We start from the raw sequence: 23,707 nt of genomic DNA on the forward strand, positions 1-23,707 counted from the left end.
TCCATAGCTCCCTTCCACCTCCAATCCATCTCCATCATAGGGTCTTTGAGGCCTAACCCACCATCCATTTTCTTTTTTTCCAGGCCTTGCGAGGATACCAGTGCCTGTTTTTGGATCTGTTGAACCCCTCCCCACAAGAATTTCTTGAAGATATAAACCATTTTGGTGCATGCCCCTTTGGGGGCTGCCATCTCTAAGAGTTGGTAAATGGGTATCGATTGTAGCACAAATTTAAGAAGGATAGTCCTGTTGGAAAGGTTGAGGAATCTAAAGGCCCAACAACTTAGCTTTCCCTATATTTTTTGGAGGATTGGCTGCCAACAGGATAATTTTAGAGGATTATCCAATAGAGGCATATCGAGGTATTTCGATGGGATATTTCCAGTACTAAACCCTAGGATCCTGGCTAGATGGGTCTTGACATTCCCTTGAGTATTAAAGAAGAAAATACAAGATTTTAATTGTTTATGTTTGTCCCAGAAGCCTCCATAAAAATGCTAAGAATCTCTTTTATTCAACGAGCTTCCCTCAGGGAGACTTGGCATATTAGCATGATATCATCTACAAATTGTTGATGGGTGATCGCTAAGTCATTGCCCTAGATCCTTAGGCCTCTAAGCCTAGATCATATGACTTCATTTTTAATATAAAGTCCCATCCCTTCAACAGAAATAATAAACAAAAAAGGCGATATTGGGTCACCTTGCCTTGGGCCCCGAGTTGGATTAAAAGTGGAGGTAGGATTCCCATTCAGTAGAATAGAAATGACTAAGGAAGAGATCATGGATAGGATCCAGTTTATCCATCTCTGGGCAAAACCATAAGCTTTAAGAATACCAGATAGGTAGTCCCAACTAAGCCTATCATAAGCCTTGGAGAGGTCCAACTTAATCATCATACCTGGAATCTTTTTAGCCTTGAGAGAGTGTACAACTTCCTGAGAGGTGATAAACCCATCTAGAATTTTCCTACCTTCTAGAAATCCTATTTTTTTCAAAGAGACGGGGCTTGGCAAGAGAGGTTTTAGCTGTTTTACAATAAGGGTAGCAATGATTTTATAAATAACTTTACATAAGGAAATAGGATGAAATCCTTGAGGATCCCCAAATTTCGAAGTTTTAGGAATAAGAGAAATAAAAGTAGAGTTCAAGCTAGAGCATACCTTTTGGTTGCGTCAAGATTCCTCTACTACCTCTAAGATATATTGGCCCATGAATTTCCAGGTGGCCTAGTAGAATTCCATAGTGAACCCATCTGGGCCTGGGGCCTTATTTTTCTGCATTCCCTTGACAATCTCTTCCACTTCGTCCAAGGTAGAAGCTCACATCAAGGCTAGGTTCTAATATCATGTTACTAGTTGGGGGATTTGTTATGTAATTCTTTGCATTGCTTCTATTCTATTCTTTGGAGGTTCAGAGAGGAGGTCTTTGAAGTGGTTTACAAGGAGCTCCTCCATTTCTTCATGTTGGACTCGACTGTTCCCGTCCTCATCTTTCAGGGATGAACCATGGATTTATGGAAGAATCTTGTATTTCACTCTCCTTCCTGCAACCAGTTTACTTGATATTTTTTTTTCAATAGGATCTCTTCCTATTTTCCTCTTTACTCTAGCTGGTTTATTAGTTGCCCTTCTTCTCTGATGAGCTCTTCCAATCTCCCTTGTTGTATGATTTATTGTTGCACCTTCGTCATGCACATATTTATCTTGTTTTGGCCATTCATAATATGTCCAAATTCTTCTTTGTTTCATTTCCCGAGTTTCAGCTGAAAAGTATGCATACAATTCCTCCCCTTGTTGTTCGTTTGTTTTCCACCATTCCTCAAGTCTTTTAAGGAGACCCGAGTCTCTTAGGAAAAAGTTTTCAAACCTGAAAGGTTTGTTCTTAGGTCTTGCTTTCAGGTCCACTTCCATTCTTATCAGCCAGTGATCCAAGCCCATACATGGGAGGATCAAGGCTTCTATGAAAATATCTCTGCTTATAGCTTATTCCGCGATTAGGAACCTGTTATGCTCCTATACCAATAGGTGTCATATTTCATGATTGACTGAATTAGCTCTGCAATATGTTCATCCTTTCCTTGCTGCAAAGGTTTTCCATATTTTGAAAAAAAATCAAAAAATTAAAAAATGTAAAGAGGGTATACCCTAAAAGAAAAGTCAAAGGCTGAATAGATAAATGGTCAAAAGGAAAAAGTGAAAGAAATGAACCCCAAATAAAAGGACCAGGAAAGTGTGCAAGTCCAAATGCCACTACTACTTCACTTTTTGTAAATAAAGTATCATGTGCAGTTTGTTGAACTTTATGCTGCAATTGATGAATGGCCAAATAGCTTAATCTTGGCCAGTTCATGTTTCAATTTTTTGTTTTAGTGATAGAGAATAAAATTTGTCCAAAATGTTTAATCTTGGCAGATAAATAGTTAGGTAGAGAAGCAAAGGAGCTCAACAGTTAAATCTGAGCCCTTGGAAGTTACAAGTGTTGATTTAGATAGGCTTATCATGCAGAGAAAAGAAGATTGTTGAGGGTTTTCCAGTCCAAGTGCACCCATGGAAGAAGAACAAAACATGTTAGGTATAATAGGTTGGGTAGGCGGTTTTGGTGTTGCAGAAGCATGCTTATGATTAATTTTGTCTCTCAAGATGTTCATCTTATTATTATCATAAGTACCATGGCAATTGTTTGGTTACAAATCAAGTGGGGCATGACTAACTTCCCTTCACACTTCTCCCAAAATCACTTACTAACCTCCCCTCAAGGATATTAAGATCTGCTTAATATCACTAAATCACTCCATCTCATTTCATGAAAAAAGTCTAAGTAAAACCACATCCTTACTTTAGGCAAAGAAGCCACATTTCTTGTGTAAAACCCTTTTCATTCCCTTAGCCTAAGTTTCTTAAACATTAGACTCAGCACTTCCTAGTTCATAAACCATATTCATATTAATTGCTAACATTATTATGTTAATTCCCTTGCAAGATTACCCTTCCCCGTATTAATATAAATATGCAATAAAACCCCAAAGTACTAATATCCCGCCCCCGGTCGATTACGACCATATTACTGTTCTAAACAGGGATTAATGGTTCATTTGGAACCTTTGATAACCTAACCCGCCGCGCGCTCAAAGGAGTTAATTAACCACCCGGGTTAATTAATAACCCAACTAAACTCACCCCGCAGACCAATAAAACAAGCCCCAAAACCATTAAAACGTTTGATTTTATATATCGGGCCCTGCTTCGTAATCCGCCGCCATCTCTGACGCTCGTCAACTGTCAGATATGGGCCCGCTCATCCAACGGTCCACGCTTATATCGCGCCCACCCTTCCATCTAACCTTTAATGCCCGAGGGAGTGGCGGTATTGCACTTGTACCGTGGAAACATGGCACATTCCCAACGTGCTCGCTGCCTCTCCGCCCCAAACCACTCTGGCCCATAAGCGGTGCGGGCCAAAACCGCTTACCGCCCTCCCGCTAGCCCTCAGCTGACGTCACGACCACGTCATCTCTCCACGTCACCATCCCATACCCTGCGCGAAATGACAGGATGTCCTATCCTGATGACGTCATACCACCAATTAATGCCAAAATCTCCCGCCAAAGCCAATTTTCGTTAAAATTATCGTGAAACTATCATTTTTTACCCATTTTACTGTGAAACTATTTTCATGCAAGCTACGTCCAGACAACTGCACAAGCGTCCAGTCTGCCACCTGACCAATAAAATCTCAGCTTCCTGCTCTGCATCTCGTCGGTCAACCTCCGAAGTACCTGGTTTGCCTCTAAAAACAGGTATTTACCCCAATTCACTTTCTGAACCCGTAATTTTGTCTTTTCCTCTATGAATTCTACACAGGAGAGCCAAGTTCAAGAAATTTAGCCTGTTCCTCTCATACAAACACACCCATAACTACTCTTTTTCCCATTTTTCCACAGAAGCCCGACCTCTAGTTTGAAAACACAAGAACCAAGCATGGAAGCTCCCGTAGCCTTGAACGTCGCGCCCCTCAATGCGCCTCATAAAGACCTGGATTGGTTACCCTTGGCTGACAGATATTTTCAAATAAAAGAGTTATCTGGTGATATGAACCATCTCCAGGCATTTTGCCGAATTAGGAATAGTCATCTGAGCAACTCTGATATCTATGGAATATGGGAATCTAATCTTCCCAGGTATTACCTTCCCTCAGTCAATGTCTTCCCAGATATTATTCACCAATGCTGTGCCAACTATGAACCTGTCAGTAAAGCAGTTATGACCCCATCCCAAACTGTTCTCTTTTACATAACTGTTGAATCTATCAATGAGATGTTACACTTCCATCCCACTCAGCCCCTTGCTCCTCTTTCCATGGGATTTTTTCTTGAGCAAGGCTCTCAATTGCCCAGTTCAGAAATAACCCGAATTGCTAAATTATTCATGAAACCAGATTGCCAGCCCCAAGGCCCACCTCCCTATGTGCATTCCTGGTTCACTGAAACAGGCAAGCTTATTCTTGACATGATATCCTTTATCCTGGGATTCAAAACTAGTGAATTTGTTGATGAGACCATCTTAGTTATGTTGTCAATGTTTACCTCAGGACAGCCCCCTGTTGTCAAATATGATTATGCCTCTTTCATTGCCAATAAAATCAATGAGCAATTCATAAATCTGGACAGACAAGGAGTCTTCAAGTACACCTCACTCATATACCATCTTCTGCTATATTATCAGCCAGACAGCTTTTCATTTCCCATCAGGAAATTGGATTCCAAAGGAGAGAGGAGGTCTCTGACCTTTTGGACCTTGGTCTTCCACAATGTTTGTGAATCCCCTTATACCTACTGTGAATTCATTAATTTGTTTGTACATCCAACCTCCACGCTGTTGATAGGAGCTCCTCCTCATAGAATTTCTGGTGATATGAGGAAAATTTTACAGCTGTCCAAATAGTAAAGGATAGGTGACTGGTACCTCTACCAGAATCACACTGAAATCAGAATATATGGCTGTGAACTTTGTCCTTTCAAGCTGCCCAAATATGTGCCCATGATACTATTTGCACTGGAGTATTTTAGGCAGCTTATCAATGCAGATTTAACCCACTTTTGCAATGTAAAGAAAAAGGCTCAGCTGAGAATAAAAAACCAGTTAGGCCCTTTTATCATCCATAAGAGGGAAGCATGGGAAGATGCTGATAAGATATTAGGGGAAGACCTTAAATTGAAGAAAAGTTTCTAGAGGGTGCCATATGACCCAAATAGCTTTATAACTGACAGAAAAGTAAGAAACAGACTATCGACTTATATACATCATAGGATCCCTGAAATTGAACAGTTTGCTAATCAGGATGAGTGGGTAGAGGGTACATTAATAGAAGAAATTATTGAACAAGAAAAGATGGAAAAAGCTATGAAAGATCTTGAAAAGACCCTTGACCTAGACTCTTTTGGACAGGTATCCTTCAAGCTGCCTCAGCAAGCCGGAGTGGGTACATCCTCTGCTGGAACTTCACAACAGCCTATACAAGAAACCAACACAACAGTTACAGGGTCTTCTAAGGGCAAGGAAGTGGTAGACACGGAGCAGCAAGCAATGACTGATCAGCAGGGGAAAATTCCTCCAGTCCAAACCAAAGCAGCAGAGATTCCTGCATTACAAACTCCTCTGAATGAGGAAAGAGGCAAGAAAATAGATAGGGAAGAAGCCACACCTATCAGTGGGCTTGCAAAACAACCAGGGGAAAAAAGGCAAAGACTCAATCCTTTGTCGGAAGAGGAAATCTTTGAAGAAACAACTGAAAGTTTAATAGGGGAAAAGATAGCCAGCCAACAGACATCCCCGGTGGTGGAAACATCAACTAGCTCACATAGGCAGGAACTAGAAAGGCAGCATAGTATGGAAGTTTCATCCACTAGGCCATCAAGCAGGCAGGCCTTCGACATCAAAAGAACGTTCACAGAGATAAAGGCTAGAAACGACCCACTAAGGCTGCAGATTTATAACCAGTATATAAAGATGGCCCCCACAAGCCAGCAAAGGTTGATGTCTGCCTATGACATTAAGGAGGGCAAAATGATCATGAGTTATTTCAAGCCCAAGGTGCGGCAACCACAATTAGCAGTTGATTATATCAGGACAAATCTGGAGGTCTTGGTCAAGGATATTCATCGAATGGACCAGATTGAGCTGCATAAAAAGACTGGAGAGATGGTATGCTCCACACTGACTGATAAATCTATGTTAGCTCATAAATTACAAAACTCCTTGAATAATACCTCTGCTCAACTAGATTTGGAGAAAGCCTCTTCTATTGCTAAGGACAACATGATCAAATCCTTAGAAGAGATTATCATTGAACTGGGACATGATCCCAAAGATGCCAAAGGCATAAAGACACTGATGAAGAAGAAAGAAGAGGACATTGCTACCCTCAGAAAAAAGCTGAAACTCCCTCCTTCTATGCATCCACAGACTGCAGAAGTTGTACAACATAAATCTGAAGAGGACATGATGGACCTGCTCATGAGACTGAATGAAAGATTGAGTGAGACAGAGCAGGCATTGGAGAAAGCTCTGCAAGAAAAGCAGGGAGAGTCGACCTCCTAGCCACCGGAAGTAGCCCCAATAGTTACTACTGTCCCCTCCACACTTATAACAACATTGCCTCCCACTGTCCCGACATCAACAACAGAGATCATTACAGGTACCTCAGCAACAGCAACAACAACAGCAACAGCACCAGGCAGCAGTACTACTATGAGTACAAAACAGTTGATAAAAGCCATGGAAGAATTAAAGCTGCAAGTATCAGAATTGAAACTGGTCAAAGAGAAATTGGCAAAGGTGGAAAGAAATTATGATAAATCCAAAATGAATGTGGCAGAGAAAACAAGGGAGGTCAAAGCATTGGAGAACTAGGTGAGAGCATTAGAAATGGATCTCTCTCTGGATAAACCTCTAGCAGAAAGCAGAGGAATTTTGTGGACTAACATCAATCAATCCCTTAGTGATGTGTGGAGGTCTATCCAAATAATTTATGAACAGATTGACTTAATAAGAGTGGCCCAAATGGAGATTCAAAAAACAAGAGCTTTATTAGGACAGATGCCTGAACAAGCTAACCGACTGATACATTTTTTGAACACCAAGACCAACAAAGAACTGGAAGCACTAGAAATCAGAGATAGAACAGGCACCATTCTAGACATCAAGAGAGTTCTAACCATGAGAACTCTAATGAAAAATTTGGAAAGAAAGTGCCAGGACATGCAGGTGGAGATTAATTCTTTCATAGAAAAGTTTACAGTTTTGCATAAAAAAGGTTTGCCAAGTCCTTTGGGAAGTAATGATCATCTGATGAAACACAAAGACTATGTACTTAAATTGAATACATATGTTGTTGATCAAGTTAATACATCATCAAGTACTTCAGGAGAGAAGGCACTTCCATTTGGCCAAGCCCTCTACGACAGCCTGGAAAATTTGTTCTACATTGAGCATGAGGTGAAGCATCTGTTCACCATCCCACCTAATTTCTTCAGGTACACAGAGACTGACGAAACTTTGAGGAAGCTTCAGAGACATAAACTACCAGGACCGGAGTGGTGGCAAAGTATGCTAGAAATTCTATAAACTTATCTTTGGTATCTTTGGTCAATTGAAAATTTTGGACCATCTACTATAATGCGGAGAACAAAAATGAATCAGAGTCATGCGGGTCAAAGCGCATCACATCAGAGTTGAAGAACATCCGACGCAGGACAGAGCAACCAGCACAAAGTATCAATGGAAGACAGCCGTAGACTGACTCGCAGCACCTATCTTTGGTACATCTCATAAAGATGGAACAACCAGCACAGCATCAATTTATTGCATCAATTTATTGTTCCCTTGTTTTCGAGACTGTCTGTCTCTATCTTTGTAAAAACACATTAATCATCACCAGATATTATTTCTATCAGATATTTTGTAAGATATTTTGACATTTTTGTATAAATACCCCCCGAGACGAAGTATTTGGGGTTGGTTGGTGGGTGTTCTTAGTTTCTGACTGTAATACTGAAGTTTTCTGGAATAAAAGGCTATTGGAACCATTTTTGTCTGGCTTACTGAACGAGGAATTGATGTTGAGGACCATGTTATAGAATTCTTGAATCATCTTATAGATCAATAAGTCCCTTCTAACTTGTGTTTTACAGTTTCTATGTTTATTATATCATCTATGTTTCATGATCTTAATAATAAAGAAAAATAATAATTCAGAATTTGCTTGACTGCACTCTGTCTTCAATCTTTGTTATTTTCTGTGTTTTCTTCAGAATTAGAATAAACAGGAAATTCTTAATTGCCCCTGTTTCCCCTGATTCTTTCATCTTGAATATTTGCTAAGGAATTCTTAATTTCTCCTCAGCAGTATCCATCCATTTTCCCTCTGTCAAATATGATGAAGGATTCTTAATTTTCCTTCACCCAATTGACTCCATTCCATCTGATGTCAGCCTATAAATTGTTCCATATTTGAGTACCTTGCTCTGTGATGCCTCCTCTGATAAAAAACCTAATCCAGGAAGCTATCCTTCTTTGACTCCATCATGCCCAATGGACTGAAACTCTTCAGTTTTACCTCATTGTTCTATTGAAACCCCATTCCTCCAACCAAACTCAAAACAAAACCCTTTCACTTCATAACTAGCCTAATATACCTCAAAACAAAGCTAAATCATAAAGAGAGAGCCCTCTCTAGATGCAGATTGGCTAAAATTTGTATCTAAAAGATTGGTCTGTGGTTACCTCGGCTGTATTCCCTTTCTTTCAACTTTAGGGAACAACCTGAGTGATAAAATCTTTGGTGACTCCACTGGGGACCTGAATAATTGTTTGTTACTGCTGTTTATTTCATAAGCTACAGATGGAGTCTAAAGTTGGCCAGGTAGCCTTTAAAACTGCTTTTGTTTTGCAATTGCAGAAATAAATAAATGCTACTTCAGTCTATCTCCAATCTAGTTTATGTATTGAACAATTGTCTCAAAAACTTGATCAGTCCCTTGTTTCAGTAGATCTTTAGGAAAATTCATAATCTCCTCATCTATAAATTCCTAAACTATTTCAAGAAAAACCAAAAACATACTCAGAAACTGGCTTCAAAGAAGAAGATCTGTCACACTAGATCAAATCCCGATCCAAATCCCCCACCTGTGTTTGAGAATCCTAATCTAATTCCTAAGATCCTTAGAAGCCAAGAGAGCCAGGAACATTCTGCTAGTCCACCCCTTGACACACAGCAGCAGAACCCTATCCAATCTGAGCTTACTTTTGGAAAAACACCAATCTTTTCTGCCATTGCTGCATCTTCTTCAAGCTCACCATCAGCACTTCAAACCCTCCTTTCCACTCCTCTATCCACAACTTACATTTCCACTGTTATCCCTGCTCTTCCAGCTGTTAAACTTATCTCTGCAAACATGGCAAACCGTTATGCTCCTTTGCAATTACCTGCAAATCCAGGGGCTATGCCTCAAGATTATCAAAGAAAAATCACCTATTTTGATGGTACTGGCACTTACACAGCTCAACAACATACCAAGAAAATGACAGATTATTTTGAAAACTATGAGATTGATGATGATGATGTCAGAATGAAAGTTTTTGTTCAAAGTTTAACTGGGGATGTTAGAACCTGGTTTAGAGCACTTCCTGCAAACACTATCAATGAACCAAAAGCCCTTTATCAGACCTTCTTGAACGGATGGGAAAAAAAGAAGGATCCTCTACACATTTTATCAGAGCACGAAAACTTGAAAAGAGGCCCACAAGAAACTGTTCAAGATTACTGTACCAAATTTAATAATGTATACAATGCTATTCCTCAGAATCTTAGACCTCCTCCAGATTTAGCCTTGATCAAATTCCCTGATGCATTTGATTCTGATATGGCATATCAGCTTAGAGAAAGAGCTCCTCGAAGCTTAGAAGACATGCAGAGTATAGCTGTCAGTGTTGAGGCCAACCTGATTTCTAAACGAGCTCGAGCTAGAGCTGAAAGGAGGATACCCATCAAAGAAGAACCTTCTGCCTTTGAACAAAAATTAGATGCTATCATTAAAGGAATGGATAGACTTGGTGATAGAGTAGAAACAATTGAGAGGAAATCCCCTTGGGATGGTCAACCAAGCAATACTGGGAGAAATCCAAACTTTAGAAAAAACCAGAACTCTAATACTGGAAAGGCTGGTCTAGACCAAAACATTAGACCTCCATTCCGGGAAAACTATGTTGAAGCTTCAACCTCCAGTGAACCAACAGAAGATACTCAAATTAACTTAATGGGTCTTAATAGTGAACAACAAATTTTCTTAACCCAAGAAGACCAAGAAGCTCATACTCTCAATCAATTCCAAATTCAATCAGGTGAATCATTTGATTTTAGGGAGGGATATGACACAGCCATCTATGAAGTCCACAAGCAATATTGAGGAGTAGAAGGATAAATGTTCCTGAAACTAATAAACAGAAGCATACTAGGCAACCTAACAAACCTAAGGTCAAGAACCCCCCGTACAAACCCTTCCTAGAACAAATCCTAACTCAAATAATCCAACAGTTGAAGATGTATCAGATAATCAACCACCTAACACACAGCCTTCAACTTCCATTCCTTCCAAAGAAACTATGGAAGAACTCCCAGAAATTGATTTGGAAACAGCTTCAGCCCATAACAGCACTCCTGAAAAAGAAAAAGGCACAGAAAATACAGCAGAAAAAGAAAATCTCACTGCTCGAAATGCAAAAATGAAACAGAAAAACCTTTCAACCTTGAGACCGAAATAGGGAAATTAAAGATAGCAATTCCATTGTCAGAATTGGCCAAGCATGATATCTATAGAGATCAAATTACAAATCACTTCAGATTTCAGAAAAAAAAGATGCAGTAAATGTCCTTGATGACCAACCAGAATTAATTTTTGGCCCTGAGGTAAATGATAAATCAGTAGATGGAGGGGTCTCTCCTTTCTATGTAAGCTTGAACATTCATGATAAGATACTCCATAATGCAATGTTTGATTCTGGTGCTTCTCATAATTTAATGCCTAAATCTGTGATGGAGAAGTTGGACCTAGATATTACCAGGCCATACAAAGACTTATTCTCTTTTGATTCAAGTCAAGTCAGATGTCTAGGATTGATCAAAGATTTATGTGTATCATTAGTTTAATACCTTGCCAAGACAATTTTAATGGATGTAGTGGTAGTTGATATTCCACCAAAATATGGCATGTTGTTGTCTAGATCTTGGGGTGCAAAGCTCCAAGGATCTTTACAGTTGGACATGTCCTATGCCACCATTTTAGTATTTGGCCAGCCAAAAATTTTGTACCATGAAACTCTAATGAAATACGTGGTTAGCAGCCAGGAGAAACCCCAGAATTTTCCCATCTATTCCATGCATTCTGACATGGACTCCTTCATCCTATACAATGCTGAAATTTATCCCCCAACTGATATCAAGGCTTTAGCATTAGAACAAGAAAACATCACAAATGAAAAATCTAGCACTCAAACTCAAGAAATTTCTGAAATGATTGATATAACAGACACTCAAGAGAAACCAGATGAAGCTAAAAATCCAGATTTCCCTAGTAAACAAATTTCCAAGACTCCTGATACTAATTATGAACATGAGATCCTTTGGTACTTGGAATTTGATGGATTAGTCAATAAACTAGGAGCAGGAGCAAGAATTTGGGTACACAATCTAGAAAATGATCATGCTGAAGGGCATGCTTACAGGTTGAATTTTAGATGCACTAATAATATGGCTGAATATGAAGCCCTTTTGCTAGGACTCAAATTGATTAAAAGTTTAGGGGCAATTAAGGTATCAGTTTTGGGAGACTTTGATTTAGTCATTCAACAAATGAAAGGGAACTTCCTCACTAATGATCCCAGATTAAGATCTTACAGAGAGGCAACGATTGAGATCCTCAATACATTTCTGGAAACACAGCTTGCCAAAATTCCAAGAAAACACAATTTTCATGCTCACAGTTTCGCAACATTTGCCAGTACTTGTAAACTGCCATTTGAACCCAATCATCATTTTACAGCTGAGATTAAACACAGGCCAACTGTACCTGACAATGTAAAAAACTGGCAAGTGTTTGACAATGATACGCAGATTAACAATTTCCTGACCCTAAAAGAAGAATTTTCCAGCATTAATATAGACACGGACACTGTTGGAGAGGTTGACCAAATATACAAAATTGAAACAGATATTGCAGCAGAAACGGCAACACGAATACTTCACCCAACAGAATTTACCAGGAAAGAGTTGCAAGAGCTTAAAGAAGTAGACATTGATGAGGCTATTGGAGGAGAATCCGAAGTTATTGATTTAAAAGACAACTATTTGCCCACGGGATTAACTCCTTTGGAAGATTTCTTTGATACTAATGATATTCCAAGGAAACCCAAAATGCAGTCTCTAAACGCAGACATTGAGGAATGTAACATAGGAACTGAAGAAAATCCTAAAATGATAAAATTATCCAAAACTCTGCCTCCTGACCAAAAGCTTAAATATGTTGAACTGTTCAAGGAATTCCAGGATGTTTTTTCATGGAGCTATGAAGATTTCAAATCTTATGATACCTCTGTGATTCAACATATAATACCCCTCAAAGAAAATCAGAAACCTTTCAAGAAAAAACTCAGAAGGGTCAACCCTGTACTCCTCCCTCTAATTGAAAAAGAAGTCAAAAGAATGTATGAAGCTGGGATAATTGCACCTATTAGATTTTCAGAATGGGTGTCCAATTTAGTGCCCACTAGGAAGAAAACAGGAGAAATCAGACTGTGTGTAGATTTAAGGAATGTAAATAAAGTTTCCTTGAAAGACCACTACCCCTTACCTAAGATGGACCACATTTTACAAAGGGTAGTAGGTGCCTCTAGAATTTCACTTTTGGATGGGTTTTCAGGCTTCAACCAGATTCTAGTTCATCCTGATGATCAGGAAAAGACTGCTTTTACAACCCCATGGGGAACTTTCAAATATGTGAAAATGCCATTTGGACTCAAGAATGCAGGGGCAACCTTCCAACGTGCAATGGACATAGCTTTTGCTAAAGAAATTCATGATTTTCTAGTCATATACTTAGATGATCTCACTGTGTTTTCCAAATCAGATCAGCAACATCTAGATCATCTGAGACAAGTGTTTTTAACATGCAGAAAGTACGGTATTTCCTTGAATCCTAAAAAATCCTTGTTCGGTCTAGAGGAGGGAAAATTGTTAGGTCATATAATCTCCAAAGATGGCATCAAAATTGATCCTGACAGAATAGAAGCCATTTTGCAAATACCCCACCCCAGAAATGTCAAAGAACTTCAAGATTTCCTAGGGAAAATTAACTTTTTAAGAAGATTCATACCCAATCTGGCTGAGCTAATTAGATTGCTGAATAATATGCTGAAAAAGGATTCCAAGGTTAAATGGACAGTAGAAGCTAAACAAGAATTTGAAGAAATCAAAATGGCTTTGACCAAGACACCAGTCCTTACAAGCCCAAAATTTGACAGAGACTTCATAACCTTCTCATTTGCATCTCAACACACTATCGCTGTTGTTTTACTACAGAAAGATGATCAAGGATGTGAAAAACTCATAGCCTTTTTTAGTAAAGCACCTAGAGATGCACTTCTAAAATACCCAATCATGGAAAAACAGGCTTATGCACTTGTGAAAGCCATCAAAGATTTCAGAGTCTACATATTATACTCTCATATAATAGCTTATGTACCAAGCACTGTTGTCAAAGATATCCTAACCCAAGAGGGGATTGAAGGCAAGAGAGGTAAATGGATTGCTACTATATTAGAGTATGATATTGAAATAAAACTTACAAAGCTTATAAAAGGATAGGGATTGGCTAAACTCATGACTGAAACTAATTGCCAAGCCTAGGATATCAATAAACTGGATAATGAACAGGAGATGGCGACTCCACAAATCAGCCAGGCCTTCCTAGAATCACCTTGGTATGTTGATATATGTTATGTATTATTAAACCTGCAGGCTCCTCCAGGGTTATCCAGAACAAAGAAAAGGTTTATAAAAATGAAAGCTTCAAATTTTTGTATTTTAGATGGTGCTCTTTTTTGGAAAAATCACGAAGGTGTTCTATTAAATTGTCTAATAAAAGATGAAGCTGACAGGGTACTCAAAGGATTTCATGCAGGGGACTGTGGTGGACATCTTTACTAGAAATCAACTACAGACAAAATTCTAAGGGCTGGATTTTACTGGCCCACCTTGTTTGCTGATGTCAAAAAGTTCGTCACTGCTTGCCATAAATGTCAAATTTTTGAAGGCAAGAGGAAACTTTTACCTCTACCCCTTAGACCAATTTCCACTGAAAGACCATTTCAACAATGGGGTTTAGACTTTATTGGGGAAATCCATCCTCCCTCATCTGGACAGCATAAATGGATCCTGACTACTACAGACTATTTCACCAAGTGGATAGAAGCCATCTCTTGTAGACAAGCCAATGATTCAGTGATCATTCAATTCTTAGAAACCAACATCTTGTCTAGATTTGGTTGTCCTGAAAAAATCATAACTGATAATGTTGTTGCTTTCAAATCCAAGAAAATGATAAGTTTCTATCACAAGTACCACATTACCTTAGGCCATTCCACAGCATATTACCCTCAAGGTAATGGTCTAGCTGAGTCCTCCAATAAAAACCTGATCAATATTATTAAGAAAGTATTGGAAGAAAACAAGAAAAACTGGCATAAGAAGCTTATAAATGCACTATGGGCAGACATATTAACTACCAAGAGATCCATTGGAACTAGTCCCTATGAGCTTGTCTATGGTATGGAGGTTGTATTTCCTTCATCCTTAGGGGTCCCTGTAATGAAATTACTGCAAGAAGCTCAAGTGGAACCCAATGACATTCAGAGAAGGATTAATCAGACTATCCATTTACAGCAGACCAGAGAAGAGGTATATCAAAGATCTCAAGTGCTACAAGAAAAACTCAAGAAGATATTTGATAGAAGGACTAAGGCAGAAGATTTTTACATAGGAAACAAAGTGTTAAAGTGGGACTCCAGAAGAGAAGATAAAGGAAAACATGGGAAGTTTGACTTCCTATGGAAGGGACCTTTTATTATTCAGGCCTCACAAGGAAACAATACCTACTTTCTAAAAAGCCTGGATGGTACAGAAGCAGAAGATGGACCAGTTAATGGTTGGATGCTGAAACACTATTTTGATCTAGTTTGTTGATATATCCTGACTCTAACTTGTACATAGGGAGTTCAGTTTATACAACTTTCTACAGCAATAAGAATAGGAAGGAATGTGCAGAAAATTTTGAGGGACAGTCAGGGAACTTTACCACTTTTGTGTTTTGCCTCATTTTTAGTTTATCAGAAGTTGTAGAAGAAGACTTGGGAGCTGAAAACATAAGAACAAACATTCAGACAAACTATCCAAAACAAAGGTGCAATTGTTTGAATCAGCTCAAGAAAAATGTATATATGTTACATGGTCCTGTGTACAGTTTTGTCTACTTGTAGCAAAGGAAGATTTTGGAGTGCAGCAAGAGTTGTACATAAGGCCATCTGACCTGCTGTTCTTGACTTTTCACCAAGAAAAGCCATCCCCAAGTGGAGCCAGTGTTATGCTCCTATACCAATAGGTGTCATATTTCATGATTGACTGAATTAGCTTTGCAATATGTTCATCCTTCCCTGCTGCAAAGGTTTTCCATATTTTGAAAAAAAAATCAAAAAATTAAAAAATGTAAAGAGGGTATACCCTAAAAGAAAAATCAAAGGCTGAAAAGATAAATGGTCAAAAGGAAAAAGTGAAAGAAATGAACCCCAAATAAAAGGACCAGGAAAGTGTGCAAGTCCAAATGCCACTACTACTTCACTTTTTGTAAATAAAGTATCATGTGCAGTTTGTTGAACTTTATGCTACAATTAATGAATGGCCAAATAGCTTAATCTTGGCTAGTTCATGTTTCATTTTTTTGTTTCAGTGATAGAGAATAAAATCTGTCCAAAATGTTTAATCTTGGCAGATAAATAGTTAGGTAGAGAAGCAAAGGAACTCAACAGTTAAATCTGAGCCCTTAGAAGTTACAAGTGTTGATTTAGATAGGCTTATCATGCAGAGAAAAGAATATTGTTGAGGGTTTGCCAGTCCAAGTGCACCCATGGAAGAAGAACAAAAAATGTTAGGTAAAATAGGCTGGGTAGGCGGTTTTGGTGTTGCAAAAGTATGCTTATGGTTAATTTTGTCTCTCAAGATGTTTATATTATTGTTATCATAAGTACCATGGCAACTGTTTGGTTACAAATCAAGTGGGGCATGACTAACTTCCCTTCACACTTCTCCCAAAATCACTTACTAACCTCCCCCCAAGGATATTAGGATCTGCTTAATATCACTAAATCACTCCATCTCATTTCATGAAAAAAGCCTAAGTAAAACCACATCTTTACTTTAGGCAAAGAAGCCACATTTCTTGTGTAAAACCCTTTTCATTCCCTTAGCCTAAGTTTCTTAAACATTAGACTCAGCGCTTCCTAGTTCATAAACCATATTCATATTAACTGCTAACATTATTATGTTAATTCCCTTGCAAGATTACCCTTCCTCGTATTAATATAAATATGCAATAAAACCCCAAAGTACTAATATCCCACCCCCGACCGATTACGACCATATTACCATTCTAAATAGGGATTAATGGTTCATTTGGAACCTTTGATAACCTAACCCGCTGCGCACTCAAAGGAGTTAATTAACCACCCGGGTTAATTAATAACCTAACTAAACTCACCCCGCAGACCAATAAAACAAGCCCCGAAACCATTAAAACATTTGATTTGATATATCGGGCCCTGCTTCGTAATCTGCCGCCATCTCTGATGCCCGTCAACCATCAGATCCAGGGCCACTCATCTAATGGTCCACGCTTATATCGCGCCCCCCCTTCCATCTGACCTTTAACGCTCGGGGGAGTGGCGGTATTGCGCCCGTACCATGGACGCGCGGTGCATTCCCGCCGTGCTCGCTGCCTCTCTGCCCCAAACCACTCTAGCCCATAAGCAGTGCGGGCCAAAACCGCTTACCACCCTCCCGCTAGCCCTCAGGTGACGTCATGACCACGTTATCTCTCCACGTCACCATCCCGTACCCTGTGCTAAATGACAAGACGTCCCATCCCGATGACATCATACCACCAATTAATGCCAAAATCACCTGCCAAAGCCAATTTTCGTTAAAATTATCGCGAAACTGTCATTTTTACCCATTTTTACTGCGAAACTGTTTTCATGCAAGCTACGTCCAGACAATTGCACAAGCATCCAGTCCGCCACCTGACCAAGAAAATCTCAGCTTCCTGCTCTGCAGCTCGTCGGTCAACCTGCGAAGTACCTGGTTTGCCTCTAAAAATAGGTATTTACCCCAATTCACTTTCTGAACCCGTAATTTTGTCTTTTCCTCTGTGAATTCTACCCAAGAGAGCCAAGTTCAAGAAATTTAGCCTGTTCCTCTCATACAGACACACCCAGAACTGCTCTTTTTCCCATTTTTCCACAGAAGCCCGACCTCCAGTTTGAAAACACAAGAACCAAGCATGGAAGCTCCCGTAGCCCTGAACGTCACACCCCTTAATGCGCCTCATAAAGACCTAGATTGGTTACCCTTGGCTGATAGAGCTTTTCAAATAAAAGAGTTATCTGGTGATATGAACCATCTCCAGGCATTTTGCCGAATTAGGAATAGTCATCTGAGCAACTCTGATATCTATGGAATATGGGAATCTAATCTTCCCAGGTATTACCTTCCCTCAGTCAATGTGTTCCCAGATATTATTCACCAATGTTGTGCCAACTATGACCCTATCAGTAAAGCAGTTATGACCCCATCCCAAACTGTTCTCTTTTACATAACTGTTGAATCTATCAATGAGATGTTACACTTCCATCCCACTCAGCCCCTTGCTCCTCTTTCCATGGGATTTTTGCTTGAGCAAGGCTCTCAATTGCCCAGTTCAGAAATAACCCAGATTGCTCAATTATTCATGAAACCAGATTTCCAGCCCCAAGGCCCACCTCCCTATGTGCATTCCTGGTTCACTGAAACAGGCAAGCTTATTCTTGACATGATATCCTTTATCTTGGGATTCAAAACCAGTGAATTTGTTGATGAGACCATCTTAGTTATGTTGTCAATGTTTACTCCAGGACAGCCCCCTGCTATCAAATATGATTATGCCTCTTTCATTGCCAATAAAATCAATGAGCAATTCATAAATCTGGACAGAGAAGGAGTCTTCAAGTACACCTCATTCATATACCACCTTCTGCTATATTATCAGCCAGACAACTTTTCATTTCCCATCAGGAAATTGGATTCCAAAGGAGAGAGGAGGTCTGTGATCTTTTGGACCTTGGTCTTCCACAATGTTTGTGAATCCCCTTATACCTACTGTGAATTCATTGATTTGTTTGTACATCCAACCTCCACCCTATTGATAGGAGCTCCTCCTCCTAGAATTTCTGGTGATATGAGGAAAATTTTACAGCTGTCCAAATAGTACAAGATAGGTGACTGGTACCTCTACCAGAATCACACTGAAATCAAAATATATGGCTGTGAACTGTGTCCTTTAAAGCTGCCCAAATATGTGCCCATGAGACTATTTTCACTAGAGTATTCCAGGCAGCTTATCAATGCAGATTTAACCCACTTTTGCAATGTAAAGAAAAAGGTTCAACTGAGAATAAAAAACCAGTTAGGCCCTTTTATCATCCATAAGAGGGAGGCATGGGAAGATGTTGATAAGATATTAGGGGAAGACCTTAAATTGAAGAAAAGTTTCTGGTGGGTGCCATATGACCCAAATAGCTTTATAAGTCACAAAAAAGTAAGAAACAGGCTATCGGCTTATATACATCATAGGATCCCTGAAATTGAACAGTTTGCTAATCAGGATGAGTGGGTAGAGGGTACATTAATAGAAGAAATTATTGCAAAAGAAAAGATGGAAAAAGCTATGAAAGATCTTGAAAAGACCCTTGACCTAGACTCTTTTGGACAGGTATCCTTCAAGCTGCCTCAGCAAGCCGGAGTGGGTACATCCTCTGCTGGAACTTCACAGTAGCCTATACAAGAAACCATCACACCAGTTACAGGGTCTTCTAAGGGAAAGGAAGTGGCAGAGCAGGAGCAACAAGCAATGACTGATCAGTAGGGGAAAATTCCTCTAGTCCAAACCAAAGCAGCAGAGATTCCTGCATTACAGACTCCTCTGGATGAGGAAAGAGGCAAGAAAATAGACAGGGAAGAAGCCACACCTATCAGTGGGCCTACAGAACAACCAAGGGAAAAAATGCAAAGAATCAATCCTCTATTAGAAGAGGAAATCTTTGAAGAAACAACTGAAAGTTTAATAGGGGAAAAGATAGCCAGCTAGCAGACATCCCCGGTGGTGGAAACATCAACTAGCTCACATAGGCAGGAACTAGAAAGGCAGCATAGTGTGGCAGTTTCATCCATTAGGCCACCAAGTAGGCAGGCCTCCGACATCAAAAGAATGTTCACAGAGATAAAGGCTAGAAACGACCCACTAAGGCTGCAGATTTATAACCAATATATTAAGATGGCCCCCAGAAACCAGAAAAGGTTGATGTCTGCCTATGACATTAAGGAGGGCAAAATGATCATAGTTATTTCAAGCCCAAGGTGCAGCAACCACAATTAGCAGCTGATTATATTAGGACAAATATGGAGGTCTTGGCCAAGGATATTCATCGAATGGACCAAATTGAGCTGCATAAATAGACTGGAGAAATGGTATACTCCACACTGACTGATAAAGCTATGTTAGCTCATAAATTACAAAACTCCTTGAATAATACCTCTGCTCAACTAGATTTGGAGAAAGCCTCTTCTCTTGCTAAGGACAACATGATCAAATCCTTAGAAGAGATTATCATTGAACTGGGACATGATCCCAAAGATGCCAAAGGCATAAAGGCACTGATGAAGAAGAAAGAAGAGGACATTGCTGCCCTCAGAAAACAGCTGAAACTGCCTCCTTCTATGCATCCACAGACTGCAGAAGTTGTACAACAAAAATCTGAAGAGGACATGATGGACCTACTCATGAGACTGAATGAAAGATTGAGTGAGACAGAGCAGGCATTCGAGAAAGCTATACAAGAAAAGCAGGGAGAGTCGACCTCCCAACCACTGGAAGTAGCCCCAACAGTTACTACTGCCCCCTCCACACTTATAACAACATTGCCTCCCACTGTCCCGGTATCAACAACAGAGATCATTACAGGTACCTCAGCAACAACAACAACAACAGCAACAACACCAAGCAGCAATACTACTATGAGTACAAAACAACTGATAAAAGCCATGGAAGAATTAAAGCTGCAAGTATCAGAATTGAAACTGGTCAAAGAGCAATTGGCAAAGGTGGAAAGAAATTATGATAAATCCAAAATGAATGTGGCAGAGAAAACAAGGGAGGTCAAAACATTGGAGAACAAGGTGAGAGCATTAGAAAAGGATCTCTCTCTGGATAAACCTCTAACAGAAATCAGAGGAATTTTGTGGACCAACATCAATCAATCCCTTAGTGATGTGTGGAGGTCTATCCAAATCATTTATGAACAGATTGACTTAATAAGAGTGGCCCAAATGGAGATTCAAAAAACAAGAGCTTTATTAGGACAGATGCCTGAACAAGCTAACCGGCTGATACATTTTTTGAACACCAAGACCAGCGAAGAACTGGAAGCACTAGAAATCAGAGACATAACAGACACCATTCTAGACATCAAGAGATTTCTAACCATGAGAAATCTAATAAAAAATTTGGAAAGAAGGTGCCAGGACATGCAGGTGGAGATTAATTCTTTCACAGAAAAGTTTACAGTCTTGCATAAAAAAGGTTTGCCAAGTCCTTTGGGAAGTAATGATCATTGATGAAACACAAAGACTATGTACTTAAATTGAATACATATGTTGTTGATCAAGTTAATACATCATCAAGTACTTCAGGAGAGAAGGCACTTCCATCTGGCCAAGCCCTCTACAATAGCCTGGAAAATTTGTTCTACATTGAGCATGAGGTGAAGCATCTGTTCACCATCCCACCTAATTTCTTCAGGTACACAAAGACTAACAAAACTTTGAGGAAGCTTCAGAGACATAAATTACCAGGAGCGGAGTGGTGGCAAAGTATGTTAGAAATTCTATAAACTTATCTTTGGTATCTTTGGTCAATTGAAAATTTTGGACCATCTACTATAATGCGGAGAACAGAAATGAATCAGAGTCATGCGGGTCAAAGCACATCACATCAGAATTGAAGAACATCCGACATAAGATGGAGCAACCAGCACAAAGTATCAATGGAATACGGCCATAGACCGACTCGCAGCACCTTCCTCCGATACATCTCATAAAGATGGAACAGCCAGCACAACATCAATTTATTGCATCAATTTATTGTTCCCCTGTTTTCGAGACTGTCTGTCTCTATCTTTGTAAAAACGCATTAATCATCACCAAATATTATTTCTATCAGATATTTTGACATTTTTGTATAAATACCCCCCAGACGAAGTATTTGGGGTTGGTTGGTGGGTGTTCTTAGTTTCTGACTATAATACTGAAGTTTTCTGGAATAAAAGGCTATTGGAACCATTTTTGTCTGGCTTAATGAACGAGGAATTGACGCTGAGGACCATGTTACAGAATTCTTGAATCATCTTATGGATCAATAAGTCCCTTCTAACTTGTGTTTTACAGTTTCTATGTTTATTATATCATCTATGTTTTATGATCTCAAAAATAAAGAAAAAGAATAATTCAGAATTTGCTTGACTGCACTCTGTCTTCAATCTTTGTTATTTTCTGTGTTTTCTTCGGAATTAGAATAAATAGTAAATTCTTAATTGCTCCTATTTCCCCTGATTCTTTCATCTTGAATATTTGCTAAGTAATTATTAATTTCTCCTCAACAGTATCCATCCATTTTCCCTCTATCAAATATGATGAAGGATTCTTAATTTCCCTTCACCCAATTGACTCCATTCCATCCGATTTCAACCTATAAATTGTTCCATACTTGAGTACCTTGCTCTGTGATACCTCCTCTGATAAAAAACCTAATCCAGGAAGCTATCATTCTTTGACTTCATCATGCCCAATGGACTGAAACTCTTCAGTTTTACCTCACTGTTCTATTGAAACCCCATTCCTCCAACCAAACTCAAAACAAAACCCTCGCACTTCATAACTAGCCTAATATACCTCAAAACAAAGCTAAATCATAAAGATAGAGCCCTCTATGGATGCAGATTAGCTAGAATCTGTATCTAAAAGATTGGTCTGTGGTTACCTCGGCCGTATTCCCTTTCTTTCAACTTTAGGGAACAACCTGAGTGATAACAGAACCTATCCAATTGTGAAGTGGTCTGATGTATCCCTCCCATTCTATTATTGAAGGAATGAACACCATTAATTGTTGGCATGTCCACAAGGTGTAGTTCTGATATGATATATCCAAAGGCTTCCATGTCCGTGTCCAGTCTTCTTATTCCCCCCTTCTTTCAAGGGGCAGGTCCCCTCTTTCCACGCCCACGACCTCTCGTAGGTCGATCTATATCATAAATTAAGGAGACCTGTTCACATCGAAAGTTCATTAATCTAAAACAGTTTATTATAATTTGGTTCCTTCCCTGAATTTCATTTTCAGTAAGGTAAGCCACGCCGTGCTCTTCCTCAACCCTTTCCCTATTGGGGTCAGAGCCAGAATGGCTGAGAGTACAATCCCCAGAGGGGGTCTACCTCCAACAATCCTCTATCGCTCCCCTCCTCTATACCAATACCTTCCAGTCATTGTCAGGTAAGTCATTCCTTGCCACAGCCAAACTCGTGAGCCCACCCTCACTCCATCAGATTTCCAAGCGGTAATTGGTAACCCTTCCCTCTCTGCCGAGGGAATTTTAGTGTTGCCACTCTCTTTGTCATGCTCAACTTTCCACTCTAAGCCCCTGGCATTTCCATATTCCCAGTGGGAATGCCCATTTTCCCAACAAGTGCTTTGGCTGCAATAGCATGGCCTGCCTCCTATGCGCCGAGTTGATTGCTCCCCCATTCCCCCAGCATCCATCTCATTTCCATCGCTCACATGCCTTCTACGGCCAGCCCCACACCAACCTCAGCTAACAGAACTTGGGTTCTCTACACCAGATAGCGTAGGGTTAACACAACAGAGACCATAGGCAATACTCGACAGATGCAAGATATAAACAAAGAACCAGGCAATTTCTACCAGTTGCCTACCCCCCTTGCCACCAACAATTCTCAACCCCCCAATTGATCTTCCTATTTCCCCCCTCTCCCACCATCCAAACTCCAAACAGGACGTCATTGCAATGGAGGAGAAAGGCTAGAAAACGTACCCGTATATAGATGCATGATTGCAATAAGAACAAAATCAAAGATGAAAAGAAAATGGTGGACTACACTTCACGTGACTCTCCCTACAGATTAGTTGGGTAGTAAGGAGATGAGTATTCTCCTGGTATAAAAGATACATTGAGGATTTTGAGAGCAAAGATTAGAAGTTGCAAGGCAAATAATGACAGGTTGGT

General features: G+C 39.7%; 1 pseudogene; it reads right to left on the bottom strand.

Annotated features, from left to right (window-relative positions):
• LOC149161058 (uncharacterized) overlaps positions 1-23,223 on the bottom strand; it is a 47,323-nt pseudogene extending 24,100 nt beyond the window's left edge.
• Between the last annotated feature and the right edge of the window lie 484 nt (positions 23,224-23,707).

Source organism: Pinus tabuliformis, chromosome 5_2 (genome assembly GCF_031772625.1).
Source record: "Pinus tabuliformis cultivar Carrire ecotype Pingquan chromosome 5_2, CPIR1, whole genome shotgun sequence".
Lineage (NCBI taxonomy): Eukaryota > Viridiplantae > Streptophyta > Pinopsida > Pinales > Pinaceae > Pinus > Pinus tabuliformis.